Raw genomic sequence first — 16,095 nt, forward strand, 5'->3', positions numbered from 1 at the left:
ATCAGCTTTAAAAGTCCTATGGTGGAATTTTTGGGGTCACTTAAGTATATAATCATATCATCTGCAATTAGTGATATTTTGACTTCTTCCTTTCCAATTTGTATCCCTTTGACTTCCTTTTGTTATCTAATTGCCTGCCACAGACCAGGCCCAGTCGGCTCCCCTCAATCCATGGGAATTAGGGTCTCCAACAGATAGGCATAGAGTCGGCGATAATGGGGTGACAAACAGACAGGACACAAGGGAGTGTGCTGAATCTGAATGTAATTTGTCAAATCGAGCATCAAAATTTTTATACAGAAGAAAATAGAAGTTAGGTGACACATTGGCAAGGTACAAATGATGTTACCGGATGCTTAATGACTTACACAAAACAGAGGAAAGCAAACACAAAGACTGGCAGGAACTGAGCAATAAAACAACTGAGACAAAGTCAGCTCTACCTAAGGTCAGCTATAGTCTTAGAAGCCAGGTGTGAGGTCTTTGCACTCCCAGGGCAAGGACTTTCACGCCCAAGTCATGGTTCTAATTAGGGAGTTCCACTCTAGCTAACCTTCTCATGAATAATGCAATACTCTAAAACCACAGCCCTTCCTACTTCCTAAACCATTGTAAATTCTTGTATATGGGAGCGACTTGGCTTTTACTCTAAGTGATAGTGTGGGGGGATTTTTCTACTAATATGTAATGTAGTCTGCCATACATAACTATAATAAGAATTCTAAACTTATGTTGCTAAGCTTGCCATGAGATTTCTAACTCTATGTAGTAGATAGTAAAGCCTGATTTCTTTCCCTATCTCTCTTACAATACTAGAGACAATTCTGAATGTCACTGAATAGGCAACATTCTTACTGAATTCCAAGCCCAGGGTCGGCTCAGGGATTACCTACGGCATTTGTGAAGGCCAGGAAGCAAAGTTCGATTTTGCTTAGGTATTTGGCAAGTCATTGCTTGGAGGCACCTATAATAAAACAATACTGAAAGGAAGCACACAGAACCATTCGCAAGGACAAAATTGGAGCATACGTGCTATGGAATGCCACAGTTCCAGGAGACTAAGTTTCCGTGAACCTTTTGCCTCAGGACGGCATCCAGGCTTTTGGCCTGTCATGCGTGTCACTACTGGAGTGGATGTAGCAATTGCCCTAGTTAGAACTTCAAGTGCTATGTTGAGTCGATAGGGAGAGAGTAGGCAGCCTTGTCTAGTCTCTGATTTTAGTGGGATTGCTTCAAGTTTCTCTCCATTTAGTTTGATGTTGGCTACTGGTTTGCTGTATATTGCTTTTACTATTTTTAGGTATGGGCCTTGAATTCCTGATTTTTAGAAGACTTTTAACTTGAATGGATGCTGAATTTTGTCAAATGCTTTTTTAGCATCTAATGAAATGATCATGTGGTTTTCTTTGAATTTCTTTATGTGGTAGATTATGTTGATGGATTTCTGTATATTGAACTATTCCTGCATCCCTGGGATGAAGACTACCTGATCATGGTGAATGACGGTTTTGATGTGTTCTTGGATTCGGCTGGCAAGAATTATATTGAGTATTTTTGCATCAGTGCTCATAAGGAAGATTGATCTGAAGTTTTTTTTCTTTATTTGGTCTTTGTGTGTTTTAGGTATAAGTGTAGTTGTGGCTTCATAGAATGAATTGGGTAGTCTATCTTCTGTTTCTATTTTGTGGAATAGTTTGAAGAGTATTGGTATTAGGTCTTCTTTAAAGATCTAATAGAATTTTTCACTGAACCCATCTGACCCTGGACTATTTTTTTGGTTGGAAGACTACTAATGACTTCTTCTATTTCTTTAGGGGTTATGGAACTGTTTATATGGCTTATCTGATCCTGTTTTAACTTTGGTACCTTGTACATGTCTAGAAAATTATCCATTTCATCCAGAATTTAGTTCAGTATAGACTTTTATAGTAGGATCTGGTGATTTTTTTTAAATTATTATTCGATATTTTCTTTATTTACATTTCAAATGTTATCCCCTTTCCTAGTTTCCCTTATGAAAATTCCCCCCTCTCCCTGCTCCCCAACCCACCCACTCTCGCTTCCTTGCCCTGGCATTCCCCTATACTGGGTCATAGAACCTTCACAGAACCAAGGGCCTCTCCTCCCATTGATGAGTGACTAGGCCATTCTCTGCTACATATGCAGCTGAAGCCATGAGTGCCACCATGTCTTTGATTGGTGGTTTAGTCCCAGGGAGCTCTGAGGGTACTGATTATTTCATATTGTTGTTCCACCTATAGGGCTGCAAACCTCTTCAGCTCTTTGGGTACCTACCTTCTCTACTTCAATGGGGACCCTGTGCTTTGACCAATGGATGGCTGTGAACATCCACTTCTGTATTTGTCAAGCACTGGCAGAGCCTCTCAGGAGATGGCTTTATCAGGCTCTTGTCAGCTAGCTCTTGTTAGCATCTACTATAGTATCTGAGTTTGGTGGTTGTTTATGAGATGGATCCCCAGGATGGGCAGTCTCTGGATAGTCATTCCTTCAGTCTCTGCTCCAAACTTTGTCTCTGTATTTCCTTTCATGGATATTTTGTTCCCCCTTCTAAAAAGGATTCTGAGCTTCTGGGCTAATATCCACTTATCAGTGAGTGCATATCATGTGTGTTCTTTTGTGATTGGGTTACCTCACTTAGGATGATATCTTCCAGATAGATCCATTTGTCTAAGAATTTCATAAATTCACTGTTTTTAATAACTGCATAGTACTCCATTGTGTAAATGTACCACGTTTTCTGTATTCATTCCTCTATTGAGGGACATCTGGGTTCATTCCAGCTTCTGGCTATTATAACTAAGGCTGCTATGAGCATAGTGGAGCATGTGTCCTTATTACAAGTTGAATTTCCATGGTTTCCATTGTTATGTCTCCCTTTTCTTTTTTTTTTTTTTTTTTTTTTTTTTTTGGTTTTTCGAGACAGGGTTTCTCTGATAGCCCTGGCTGTCCTGGAACTCACTTTGTAGACCAGGCTGGCCTCGAACTCAGAAATCCACCTGCCTCTGCCTCCCGAGTGCTGGGATTAAAGGCGTGCGCCACCACGCCCGGCCTCCTTTTCATTTTTTTATTTCATTAATCTGGATGTCTCTGTGGCCTCTGGTTAGTCTAGCTAAGGATTTACCTAAGGAAAATCTTGTTGATTTTCTCAAAGAACCAGCTACTGGTTTTGTTGATTCTTTGTATAGTTCTTTTTGTTTCTATTTGGTTGATTTCAGCCCTGAGTTTGATTATTCCCTGCTATCTACTCCTCTTGAAAGTATTTGGTTCTTTTGGTTCTACAGCTTTCAGGTGTGCTGTCAACCTGCTAGTACAAGCTCTCTCCAGTTTCTCTTTGTAGGCACTTAGAGCTATGAGTTTTCATCTTAGGACTGCTTTCGTTGTGTCCCATAAGTTTTGGCATGATGTACCATCATTTTCATTAAATTCTAAAAAGCCCTTAATTTCTTTCTTTATTTCTTCCTTGACCAAGTTATCATTGAACAGGGCATTGTTCACTTTCCATGTGTATGTGTGTTCTCCATTGTTTATGTTGGAATTTAAAACCAGTCTTAGTCCGTGGTGATCTGATAAGGTGCATGGGATTATTTCAATCTTCTTGTATCTGTTAAGGCCTATTTTGTGGTCAATTATATGGTCAATTTTGGGGAAGGTACTGTGAGGTGCTGAGAAGATGGTATATTATTTTGCTTTAGAATGAAATGTTCTATAAATCTATTAGATCCATTTGGTTTATAACTTCTGTGAGTTTCACCATGTCTCTGTTTAGTTTCTGTTTCCATGATCTGTCCATTTCTGAGAGTAGGGTGTTAAAGTCTCCCACTATTATTGTGTGGGGTAAGATGTGTGCTTTGAACTTTAGTAAAGTTTCTTTTATGAATGTGTGTGCCCTTGCATTTGGAGCATAAGAATTGACAGTTCATCTTGGTAGATTTTTCCTTTAACCAACGTAAAGTGTCCCTCCTTATCTTTTTTGATTACTTTAGGTTGAAAGTCTATTTTATTCCATAGTAGAATGGCTACACCAGCTTGTTTCTTTGGACCATTTACTTGGAAAATTGTTTTCCAACCTTTTACTCTGAGGTAGTGTCTGTCTTTGTCACTGAGGTTCATTTCTTGTATGCTGCAAAATGCTGGATCCTGTTTACATATCCAGTCTATTAGTCTATGTCTTTTTTATTGGGGAATTGAGTCCATTGATGTTGAGAGACATTAAGGAAAAGTGATAGTTACTCCCTGTTATCTTTATTGTTAGTGGTGGCATTATGTTTGTGTGCCTATCTTCTTTTGGGTTTGTTGAACGATTACTTTTTTGCTTTTTCTAGGGTGTAGTTTCCCTCCTTGTGTTGGTGCTTTCCATCTACTATCCTTTGTAGGGCTCGATTTGTGGAAAGATATTGTGTAAATTTGTTTTTGTCATGGAATATCTTGATTCCTCCGTCTATGGTAATTGAGAGTTTTGCTGGGTATAGTAGCCTGGGATGGCATTTGTGTTTGCTTAGGGTCTCTATGATATCTGCCCAGGATCTTCTGACTTTTATAGTCTCTGACAAGGAGTCTGGTGTAATTATGACAAGTCTTCCTTTATGTTATTTGACCTTTTTCCCTTAATGCTTTTAATATTCTTTCTTTTTAAAATATATTTGGTGTTTTGATTATTATGTTAAAGAAAGAATTTCTTTTCTTGTCCAGTCTATTTGGAGTTCTGTAGGCTTCTTGTATGTTCATGGGCATCTCTTTCTTTAGGTTACAGAAGTTTTTTTTCTATAATTTTGTTGAAGATATTTACTGACCCCTTAAGTTGGAAATCTTCATTCTCTTCTATACCTATTATCCTTAGGTTTGGTCTTCTCCTTGTTTCCTGGATTTCCTGGATGCTTTGGGTTAGGATTTTTTTTTTTTTTTTTTTTTTTGCATTTTGCATTTTGCATTTTCTTTGACTGTTGTGTCAATGTTTTCTATGGTATCTTCTGCACCTGGGATTTTCTCTTCTATGTCTTTTATTCTGTTGGTGATGCTGGCATCTATGACTCTTGATCTCTTTCCTAGGTCTTCTAACTCCAGGGTTGTCTCCCTTTGTGATTTCTTCATTGTTTCTATTTCCATTTTTAGATCTTGGATGGTTTTATTCATTTCCTTTGCCTGTTTGATTGTGTTTTCCTGTAATTCTTTAAGGGATTTTTGTGTTTCCTCTTTACGGTCTTCTACCTGTTTACTTGTGTTCTCCTGTATTTCTTTAAGGGAGTTATTTATGTCCTTCTTAAAGTTCTCTATCATCATCATGAAAAGTGACTTTAGGGAGAAAGGGGGGGGTTCAAAGGCCAGAGGTCTCGGGTGAAGATGGCGGCAGCGAGGCCGCGAACTGCATCATGGAGATTTCCTGTGGCCAAGCAGAAAGTAGTGAGAAGCCCAACGCTGAGGACATGATATCCAAAGACTACTACTTTGACTCCTATGCCCACTTTGGCATCCACGAGGAGATGCTGAAGGATGAGGTGCGCACCCTCACATACCGCAACTCCATGTTTCGCAATCGGCATCTCTTCAAAGACAAGGTGGTGCTGGACGTGGGCTCAGGCACTGGCATCCTCTGCATGTTTGCTGCCAAGGCGAGGGTCCGCAAGGTTATTGGGATTGAGTGTTCCAGTATCTCCGATTATGCTGTGAAGATTGTCAAAGCCAACAAGTTTACCATGTGGTGACCATCATCAAGGGCAAGGTGGACGAGGTGGAGCTGCCCATAGAGAAGGTGGACATCATCATCAGCGAGTGGATGGGCTACTGCCTCTTCTACGAATCCATGCTCAACACCGTGCTGCACGCTCGGGACAAGTGGCTGGCACCCGATGGCCTCATCTTCCCAGACCGGGCCACCTTGTGTGTGACAGCCATTGAGGACCGACAATATAAAGACTACAAGATCCACTGGTGGGAGAACGTGTATGGCTTTGATATGTCCTGCATTAAAGACATGGCCATCAAGGAGCCCCTGGTGGACGTGGTGGACCCAAAGCAGTTGGTCACCAATGCCTGCCTCATAAAGGAGGTGGACATCTACACAGTCAAGGTGGAGGACCTGACCTTCACCTCCCCCTTCTGCCTGCAAGTGAAGAGGAACGACTACGTGCACGCGCTGGTGGCCTACTTCAACATCGAGTTCACCCGATGCCACAAGAGGACCGGCTTCTCCACCAGTCCTGAGTTCCCATACACACACTGGAAGCAGACTGTGTTCTACATGGAGGACTACCTAACAGTGAAGACTGGCGAGGAGATCTTTGGCACCATTGGAATGAGGCCCAATGCCAAAAACAATCGTGACTTGGACTTTACCATCGACCTGGACTTCAAGGGTCAGCTGTGTGAGCTCTCTTGTTCCACCAACTACCAGATGCGCTGAGGAGGTGCCAGACTGGCCCTCCTGCAGAAGGAGGTATGGGGGGATGGGTTTGGGGGATGGGGGGTACATCGTGACTGTGTTTTTCATAACTTATGTTTTTATATGGTTGCGTTTATGCCAATAAATCCTCAGCTGACAAAAAAAAAAAAAAAAAAGAAAAAAAGAAAAGAAAAAGAAAAGTGACTTTAGATCTGAATCTTGCTTTTTTGGTGTGATGGTGTATCCAGGGCTTGGTATGGTGGGAGAATTGGGTTCTGATGATGCCAAGTAACTTTGGTTTCTGTTGCTTATGTTCTTACTCTTGCCTCCCAATCCTGAGTGAGTCAGAACTCCTCAGAACCCAGCTGTCTCTGTGATCCTGTGATTCCAGGATCCTGTGATCCTGAGATTCTGGGTGTGTCAGAGTTCCTGGGAATCAGGCTGCCCCTGGGACCCTGAGATCCTGGTGTGACCAAGCTTCTGGGATGCTGGGATCCTGGGATCCTGGCTGTATTAGAGTAGCTGGAATTTGAGCCTCCTATGGGCGCTGTAGAACTGGCTACAGTTTGTGCCCAAGGTAGACCAGTGCAAACTAGGAGCCCAAGCCACTGGTTGGGCGGGGTTCCTGTGTCCCTGGATCCTGCTGGTTCCAGTTACTCCCGGTGGTGTTGTAACAGATATTTTGTCCTACTCACCCCTGATCCTAAGATCCTGGGTGTGCTAGAGCTCCTGGGATTGGAGTCTGCTCTGGGTGCTGTGGGACTGACTGCAGAGTTTGCACCCAAGGTAAACTGGTGCAGACAGGAAGGACTTTTTTTTTCTAACCCTCTGTTCCTCTTTTTCACTAAAGACCTGCATGAATGACCATCACCATCTTAAGTAGGGTTTCTATGGCTGCAATTAAACTCCACGACCAAAATGCAATTTGGGAGGAAAATATTCATTTGGCTTAAATTTCCTTAGCACCATTCACCAACAAATAGGAACTCAAAACACAGTAGAGACTGGAGGCAGGAGCTGACACAAAGTCAATGGAAGAATGCTGCTTTCTGACTTGCTCTCCATGGCCTTCTCAGCCTGATTAGAACCCAGGGCAATCAACCCAAGGACTATACCATCCACCAAGGGCTGAGTCTTCCCTTATCAATCATTAATTAAGAAAAGTAACTGGGTTACCTTTTTAGTAACTCGCCTTGAGGGACTAATTGAATGTCGACCCCAATAAACCTCTTGCTTTTGCATCTGATCTGCATCTCAGTGTCTCACTTGGGGGCATCTTGATGTACCACTGACTGAGGATCAGGGTCTTACATTTGGAGGCTTCATCCGGGATTTGAGGAGAGCCGCAGAACAACCAATGACTAGGCTAATCAGAGAGAAAAGGACTGAGCTTGGCAATAGCAACAAGCACCTAAGTAAGGGTTTGTCTCTCTGTCTTCTGTCTTCTTTCACTTTTGGCTCGAGAGCATGGTGTTGGCTGGAAAACCTCTGGTCTGGTGGGGGTCAGTTATGGCAGGTAGATGTGCCTTAATGCCATGACTATGGGGAGTCTGGAGGATGCTTCAGGCCCCTCTGGATGGAGTCAGAAGGGCTCTGCTCCTTTTGAAATGGCTTACCGAGTCTTGCTATAACCTGGTTTCTGTGCCCATGGAAGGGACAAACTTTGTGTTGATTGTCTTTCTCTGTGTTCTTGGACTTAGACTGTCTATGCCTGTGGCAGGAGCAACTGTCTGTGTTGATTGTCCTTCTCTGTGTTTGTTGGTGTTGGTTATCTCATTCTCTGTTCTTGGACTTAGACTGACAGTTTTGTTTGTTTGTTTGTTGACATGGGACAGACTAAATCTATCCCATTAAACATCCTAACAAACCACTAGAGGGAAGTTAGGGGATGGGGAGAGAACTTGTCAGTAGTAGTAAACAAGGGCAAGTTAGTTACTCTCTGCTTCTCCGAATGGTCCACCTTCAGAGTAGGGTGGCCTCCCATAGGGACCTTCGACTTGCAGATGATCAAAGCAGTAGAGGGAACACCCCCTCCCATTTTAATCCAACCCCTTTTGAGATCCTGTAAGGGACTCCCACTCCCTTGACCCTGGCTCTTGACAACCACCCCCCACCCTCGTGAATTTCAAGGTGACAAGGATCTTATGGCTGAATTGCAAGCTTTCCAGATCAGCTACCAGGAATTTTGGCCTAAGCATAGTGCCCTGTATAATGCAGGTATCCCAAAGATTCCACACAAGTACCAAGTTGGAGATTGGATATATGTTAAGCGACATCATGCTGAAAACTTGGACACAAAGTGGAAAGGGCCATTCCTGGTGTTGTTGGCCATCCCGACCCACCTGTTAAAGTGGCTGGAGTAACTGCCTGGGTTCACGTAACTCATGTCAGACTAGCACCAGCGCCTGACACCAACCAGATAGCAGCCAGACACCCAAACATTCCCCTTCTGCAAGGCCAAAGAAACCATGAGATAGCTATGGTATATCTTCCAGTGCTGAGCCTCAACAACGCACACAACCCTACCAAAGTGACTTGACAAGTACTCTCAGTCACTAGGGATGTAGCTTGCTTCACTACAGAGGGGCACCTGCCTTATATCTGGAGGTGAGACCTTGTCTTTGATCTCTGGAAGTCGTCAGTGGGCTGTGACTCCTGGCATATCCCCACCCTAGAGACACAGGGGGAGGGATTACCTGAATGTGAAGGATGAGGGACTTGTGAATCTAAACCGTGTCCCAGAAGTGGCCTAGGAGGGTGGGGCTTAGGGTTTGGACAACCAAAGTTGAGGAGTGTCATATGTGTGCCCCCAAGATGGGAGAAGCCAGAAGCAGGCCCGTCAGTGTTAGGGGTCCAACCACTTTTTCTGTGCTACCTGGGGGTGTGGAACATCAGGAAGCACATACTGGAAAGCATTCTGGGGGGGTTAAAGATTAAAGATTCAATTGCCAAGATGAGAGAAGGGCTAGCCAAGCAGAAAAAAGAAAGAGAATAGAGTCAGAGCTGGTTCAGAGTCTTGGTTTAACTCCTCCCCTTGTTAGGACCCCTAATTGTTCTCCTGCTATTGTTGACCTTTGGACCCTGCATATTGAACAAGCTTATAGCCTTCATAAAAGAGAGAATAGGAACAGTGCAACTGATAGTTCTACACCAACAATATGAGACCTTGAGAAAAGAACCTGAAGAATATGAGATAGTTACCCAAGACCCCTGAGCATAGCGCCAGAATCGGAGTTTGTACAAGAAAAAGGGGGGAATGAGGGATCCTAAGGAATTTCCAGTCCCACACCCTCCTTAGAGCTTCCCTCTCCCACCTGGGGTCAAGGATAGGGTCCATTCTCCACCCACAGGAACATTCTTGAGTAAAAAAAAAAAAAAAGTCACAGAATGTACTGACTAATATTCACCTAATATTCACCTGACCCTCTGGAAAGTCCCATGTAGAGTTCAAATGTGTGTCATGCTTGCTGGCCAATAAATTTAAAGGTCAATATGCTTAGCCAATAAGTTTGAACTGTAACCTTGCTGTTGTAACCTGTGCCCCTAAAAAGTATAAAGCCTTTTTATCATAGCCATTTGGGGTCGACTTCTTAGTAACTCTTCTTAGGGGACTAATTGAAGGTCATCCCAGGCATTCTGGAAAATAAACCTCTTACTTTTGCATTGAAAAAAAAAAAAAAAGGAAGAAAGAAAGAAAAGGAACTGTAGGCTTGCTTAAAGCCACATCTTATGGAAGCTGTATTAGTGTCTATATACAGGTTTGTAGACTATCAATTAGGTTCTCTACAATCACCTTCTGAAATGCCTCTATATATTAAGAGAATTTATTGTAAAGACTTACAGTGTGTAGTCCAACTAACCAACGATGGGCAGCTGTAGATGAGAAGTTCTCATAGTTGCTCAGTTTCATGAGGCTTAGTTGCTTTACCTGGTCTTCTCTATAAGCTAGACTACTGAAGAAATAGTATCCAACATATGTGCTGTTAAGTGCAAGCAGGCTAAGATGAATGAGTTTTCCTTATGTAGGCCTCCATCAGATGGTGTGGCTCAGATTAAAGGTGTGTAGCACCATGCTAGATCTGGAATATGCCTTATCCCAAGATAGCCTTGAACTCAGATCTGCTTGCCTCAGTCTCCTGGGATTATAGGTGTGTAGTACATTGCCTGGGCCTGAGCTTTTCATAGCCACTATGCCTCAAGATCTCTATGTCAAGAGCCAAGTCAGAAGCCTTTGTCTTCCAGCCTCAACATCTGGATCAGAGGTATTCCCTCCATTTCTGGATTGTAGTTCATTCCAGAGGTAGTCAAGTTGACAACCAGGAATATCCGGCACAGAAGTAGTTTCTTAATTAAGTGTACCTCCTCTCACATGAATTTAGCTTATGTGAACTTGATGTAAAACTATTCAGCACAATCCCTGGCTCAATGTTTAGTCAAAGATATTTGCTCATTACCATTCAATTCAGGCTCACTCAGTTTCTTGGGACATGCACAGAATGTAGACAGATTTCCTTGCCAAAATAATATACCAATAGCCTGTCCTAGTTACTGTTTTACTAATTTGAGGAGACACCATTGCAAAGGCAACACTTATAATACAAGGCTTTTTACACTTCCAGAGGATTAGCCCATTATCACCATAGCAGGTAAGCAAGCATGGATCTGAAAGTTTACGTGCAGGTCTGGAGGCAATGCACAAAAAAGAAGGGACTCTGGAACTGTGCTCTTGAAATCTCAAAACCCATTGTGATGACAGAGCTCCTCAATCAACAACACATCTATCTCCTCAGGTTTCCTATTACTTCAACTGATTGGGAGCCAAGCATTAAATATATGAGCATATGAGGGCCATTTTCATTCAAATTACAATATGACTTCTATCCTAATACTTCTTAGAGTCTATTAGCCACTGATCTTTATGACTTTGACCTCCACTACTTGTACTCTCAGGACTCTCATCTTCCATTTCCTCATGAAATGGCCCATTAAGCTCTCAGTTGGCCATCCCACACATTATACTATGATATGTAACATTGAAAACTGAAGCTAACTAGGATATAAAGATAATATCTAAGTATATTTACTGAATCAATACCAATGGATTGGTATTAATTACCAGTGGATTAACAGTATCACTCATTTAAGTAGTAAAATGCAAAGCACTCATAGCAACAATTTGAGAACAGTGAAACGCTAATGTAGAATCCAAAATAAATTCAAGACCACTCAGCCCCTTCCCCCTCTGAAGGGACTTTCCAAACTATACTAGCAGGCCAAGTGCAGAGCCAGATAAAGAAGCTGGCTGACTAAACAATGCTGAGAAAAAAACACAAGGGCAGGCAGAGTGAGGGACTAGGCCCAAAGGTAGTCACCCTATGCAAACCAACCAATGCCTGAAAGGGTTACTTGCTACACCAGTAAGAATAAGCCAGCTAGCCCTGTTGCCTAAATCTGCCCCTTACAAGGTATAAAAACCCAGATATAGCTGTCTCTTGTGAGACTATGCCGGGGCCTAGCAAACACAGAAGTGGATGCTCACAGTCAGCTATTGGATGGATCACAGGGCTCCCAATGGAGAAGCTAGAGAAAGTACCCAAGGAGTTAAAGGGCTATGCAACCCTATAGGGGGAACAACATGATGAACTAACCAGTACCCCGGAGCTCTTGTCTCTAGCTGCATATGTATCAAAAGATGGCCTAGTCGGCCATCACTGGAAAGAGAGGCCCATTGGACTTGCAAACTTTATATGCCCCAATACAGGGGAATGCCAGGGCCAAAAGAATGGGAATGGGTGGGTAGGGAAGTGGGGGGGGGGGGTTGGGGGACTTTTGGGATAGCATTGGAAATGTAATTGAGGAAAATACGTAATAAAAAATATTAAAAATTAAAAAAATAAAAAATAAAAAATAAAAAAAAACAAGGTATAAAAAGTGTGTTCTTTGTTCGTCCAGGGTCTCTCCTCTTGCCTGTGTGCTGAGGGTGGGTCCCCAATGTGTTGGATCAATTTAAAAAAAAAAAAAAACAAAAAACTCTTGCGGTTTGCAGTGATGTTGGTCTCTGTGGTCTTTGTGAGTGAGGGTCTTTTGGCAAACTCTAACACTAAGAAATGGGGACTGAGAAAAAACTGAGGGAAGATTTAGTCTCTTGATGTGGTTAAGTCTGACTGTCTTAGATGGTGCTGATCACCACTGCTGTTCTGAGGAAAGGTATCACAAAAAGCTACCAAGGTTTTTATTAGGATGAACCATTTTAACAAATTTGTTTCCAAAGGTTTTTAATTTCAGCCCACATAGACGGTCACAGATTATTAGAAACATATGGACTCAAATGTCACTGATTGAGACCATGGAATTTTTTCCTCTTTTTCCTTTTAGCCTATCAGCATAGGCCATAGGCATCATCTCCTCCTATATCCATGCTTAACTAACTAAAGAGCTTTTTTTAATAAAAGGGGAGTGACAGAGCACATTTAATCTATGAGATGTATAGATCCTACAGGAACATGTGTGACTAAGCCAGCTCAGTCGTCAACAGGGTCTCAAGGTAGGGAGTGAGGATTAAAGAAAGAAAAGACAATTAGACAACATTATAACATGACTCCAGCCAGTGCTGAGGCTGAAGCGCCTTTATTTTTTCCCAGTCTGCTTTTATACCATTCTAGGTACATGCAAAGAGTAGGGTCAGTTCTTAGATCAAAGACAAAGAGATAAACAGGGCAATAAACAAAGCCCCATGGTTAATGTGTCTAGGGGCTTATCAGGATGACCAAGATGAAAGGAATGCCACACACTCCTCAGCTGTGTTTACCTTGAGCCCAAATATAAATATTAGTATCTGAGCATATTCTCTGATCCTTCTATCCCAGTGTAAATATCCTTGCCAGTATCCTAGAAGCGACATCAAGGCTCTCCACATATCTGGAGGATGGAGGATGGGATTACAGACTCAATGGAAGAGAAAAACAATATTTTTCAATAGTTGGAAGACAGTGAACTTTAAGGCAAGAGATCTGCATTTGATGGGAACATTTTGTTAATGATATTAGAACCACAGGCACTGGCCTGGTCACCCTAACCAGCCATGTTAAACTACTCATCCTTATTAAGCCCATGGAAAATGAGAAGTGCTAATAAAGGCATCCACTGCATTGAAAAGGCTGATAGGTCTGAGTTCAAGCTTGAATAAAGACTCTGTATTTGCATACGAGTTAGGTCCCTGCTGGTCTCTTGTGGTTTGGGCATAACACTTGGAAGAACCATGACCCTGAAGATCTAGAGATACAGGGAAGACTATGGACATTTGTTATAGCCTCCCTTGCGTCTGTGGGCCTCCTTGTAGTAAAACCAATTAGAGTTTATCCCCAACTAGTTTATAAATAAGACTCAAACAAATAATGGTTATTTTATTCAACTTTGGCAGTCTGGGAGGTAACCCCTAATCTATATTTTAACTCCTGGCCTTACTACCGCCCCAGCGTTGTTCTCCAAATATTTGCTGTTTCTCCTGGCCATGTGCTCATGGTACCTCTCCCATCATGGCACCTTCTCTTCTCTCTCCTCCTGGTCTCTTCTCTCTTCCTCTCACTTCTCCAGCCCCAACCAGGTAACTCAAAACCCACCTACCTCTAATCCCTCTAGTAATTGTCTGTACCCAATTTTATTTAACCAACAGTTTCAAATTAAGAGACAAGATTTTATTTTGTCAGGGGCTGGAGAGATGGCTCAGAGGTTAAGAGCACTGACTTCTCTTCCAAAGGTCCTGAGTTCAAATCCCAGCAACCACATGGTGGCTCACAACCACCTGTAATGATATCTGATGCCCTCTTCTGGAGCATCTGAAGACAGGTACAGTGTACTTACATATAATAAATAAATAAATCTTTTTTTAAAAAGAGATTTTATTTTGTATCTTTTTATTTAAACAACAGTTTTATTTAACCAACAGTTTCAAATTAAGAGACAAGATTTGCACAACAAAAGCTTGTAAGTGTGAAATTTCACTCATAGGCCTACACCTTCAGGTACAGAATTTAGCATTACAATAAGTAACAACAATATAATACACAAAATATCCCATCATATCCCATTGACAACCCTCACCTTAGATGACTCTGAAATCCTGAAACTCCTGAATCTACTTCCTAAGTGCCAGTGTGGCAATGCTTCCCTTAATTGGCTTCCTTTAAACTTCATTTATTGAGTCATTAGAATGCTCAGCTGGGTAAGGTGAGAAGTTAACCTTAATTATATTGAAAACCCACTTATCTCTGTGAGCCTGGGTTTTACCATTTGCTGAATAAGAATAGAACAAAAACAGACTCATTGATAGAGAAAAACAATATTATTCATGTTTGGAAGACAGTGACCTTTAAGGCAGGAAAGCTACATTTGATGGAAGCATCTTGGTTACTGAAATTAGGACCAGAGGCAGTGTCCTGGCTACTCTAACCAGTCATGCTAAACCACTCATCCTTATTAAGCCCATTAAAAGTACCAAATTATATAGTTGTGACATATAATCTTGTCACACTGGAGACAAGGTGGGCAGATTTTTTGATGTTCTAGAACACCAAGTCTATATAATGAGTCCAGGCCACTCAGGGATTCATAGTGAGACCAATCTCAAAAACAAAGAAAAGAAGAAAACAAAGGAAAAATACAAATTAATTTTTAAAAAGGGAAACATGCAATTTATTGGGAGAGTACTGAAGATCTAAGTAAAGTAATCCATCTTTAGGATCCTAACAGGACTAGATAGAAGGCAAGAGAAATGAACAAAGAAGTAATCTATCCAAGCCCTATAATGAATTTACCCCATACCTAAAACCCTTACCAATCACATCTCACCTCTTTCCTGTAAGATAAACAGTTAACATTTAAATATTTTCTCATCAGGGACATTCACCTCTATGAAACTCATCCTTTCCCAGATGAGATTCCTGGGTAAATTCAAATTTCAGGGGGTGGGGTAAAGGGGAACTGATTCATTAATTCTAAGTCAAAGGAAAACATCTAAATGTCTACTTAGAATATTTTTATTCCTGTCAGGCATGCAGGCCACAAGGATGACCAAGAAGAGACTGAAGAGTCTTAAGGTCCAAGTGGAAACTGCCAAGTAAGGGTGGGGAAAGTGCTATCACTGACAGCTACAGGGTAATTGCCAAAAATAAGGAAAGAGCGGAAAACCTGGAAGGCTGACCCACCACAGCTGGGCAAATAGAGAAAGGACAGTATGAACCAGCTACTCAGGTACTCACACCTTAACTGTTCTTTTTTTTTTTTTTTTTTGGTTTTTCGAGACAGGGTTTCTCTGTGTAGTCCTGGCTGTCCTGGAACTCACTCTGTAGACCGGGCTGGCCTCGAACTCAGAAATCCGCCTGCCTCTGCCTCCCAAGTGCTGGGATTAAAGGCGTGCGCCACCACGCCCGGCACCTTAACTGTTCTTAATGACATGTTCTGTTCATCAGACTGAATAGATGGCTTAGCAGCAAAAAGGTGCTGATCATTCACAGGGATTGGCTTTGAATTCCAGCACGCATAAGACAGCTCACAGCTGTCTATAATTTCAGTCATAAGAATCTGAGAGCCGGCGGGCCTCTGGGAACCACACCGGGAGGCTGTGTGGCGGCCGGCAGCCGCCTCTCAGTGCTGTTGTCCCGGGACCTGGCCCTGAGCAGGGCTGTGGGTGAGTGCCGAGC

At 42.2% G+C, this 16,095-nt stretch overlaps 1 pseudogene; it reads left to right on the forward strand.

Moving 5' to 3' along the window:
* The first annotated feature begins 5,372 nt into the window (after nt 1-5,372).
* Nucleotides 5,373-6,418, forward strand: LOC147002414 (protein arginine N-methyltransferase 1 pseudogene; annotated as a pseudogene).
* Nucleotides 6,419-16,095: the final 9,677 nt, after the last annotated feature.

This window comes from Mus caroli, unplaced genomic scaffold (genome assembly GCF_978045245.1).
Source record: "Mus caroli unplaced genomic scaffold, Mus_caroli_1 scaffold_10, whole genome shotgun sequence".
In the NCBI taxonomy this organism is placed as follows: domain Eukaryota; kingdom Metazoa; phylum Chordata; class Mammalia; order Rodentia; family Muridae; genus Mus; species Mus caroli.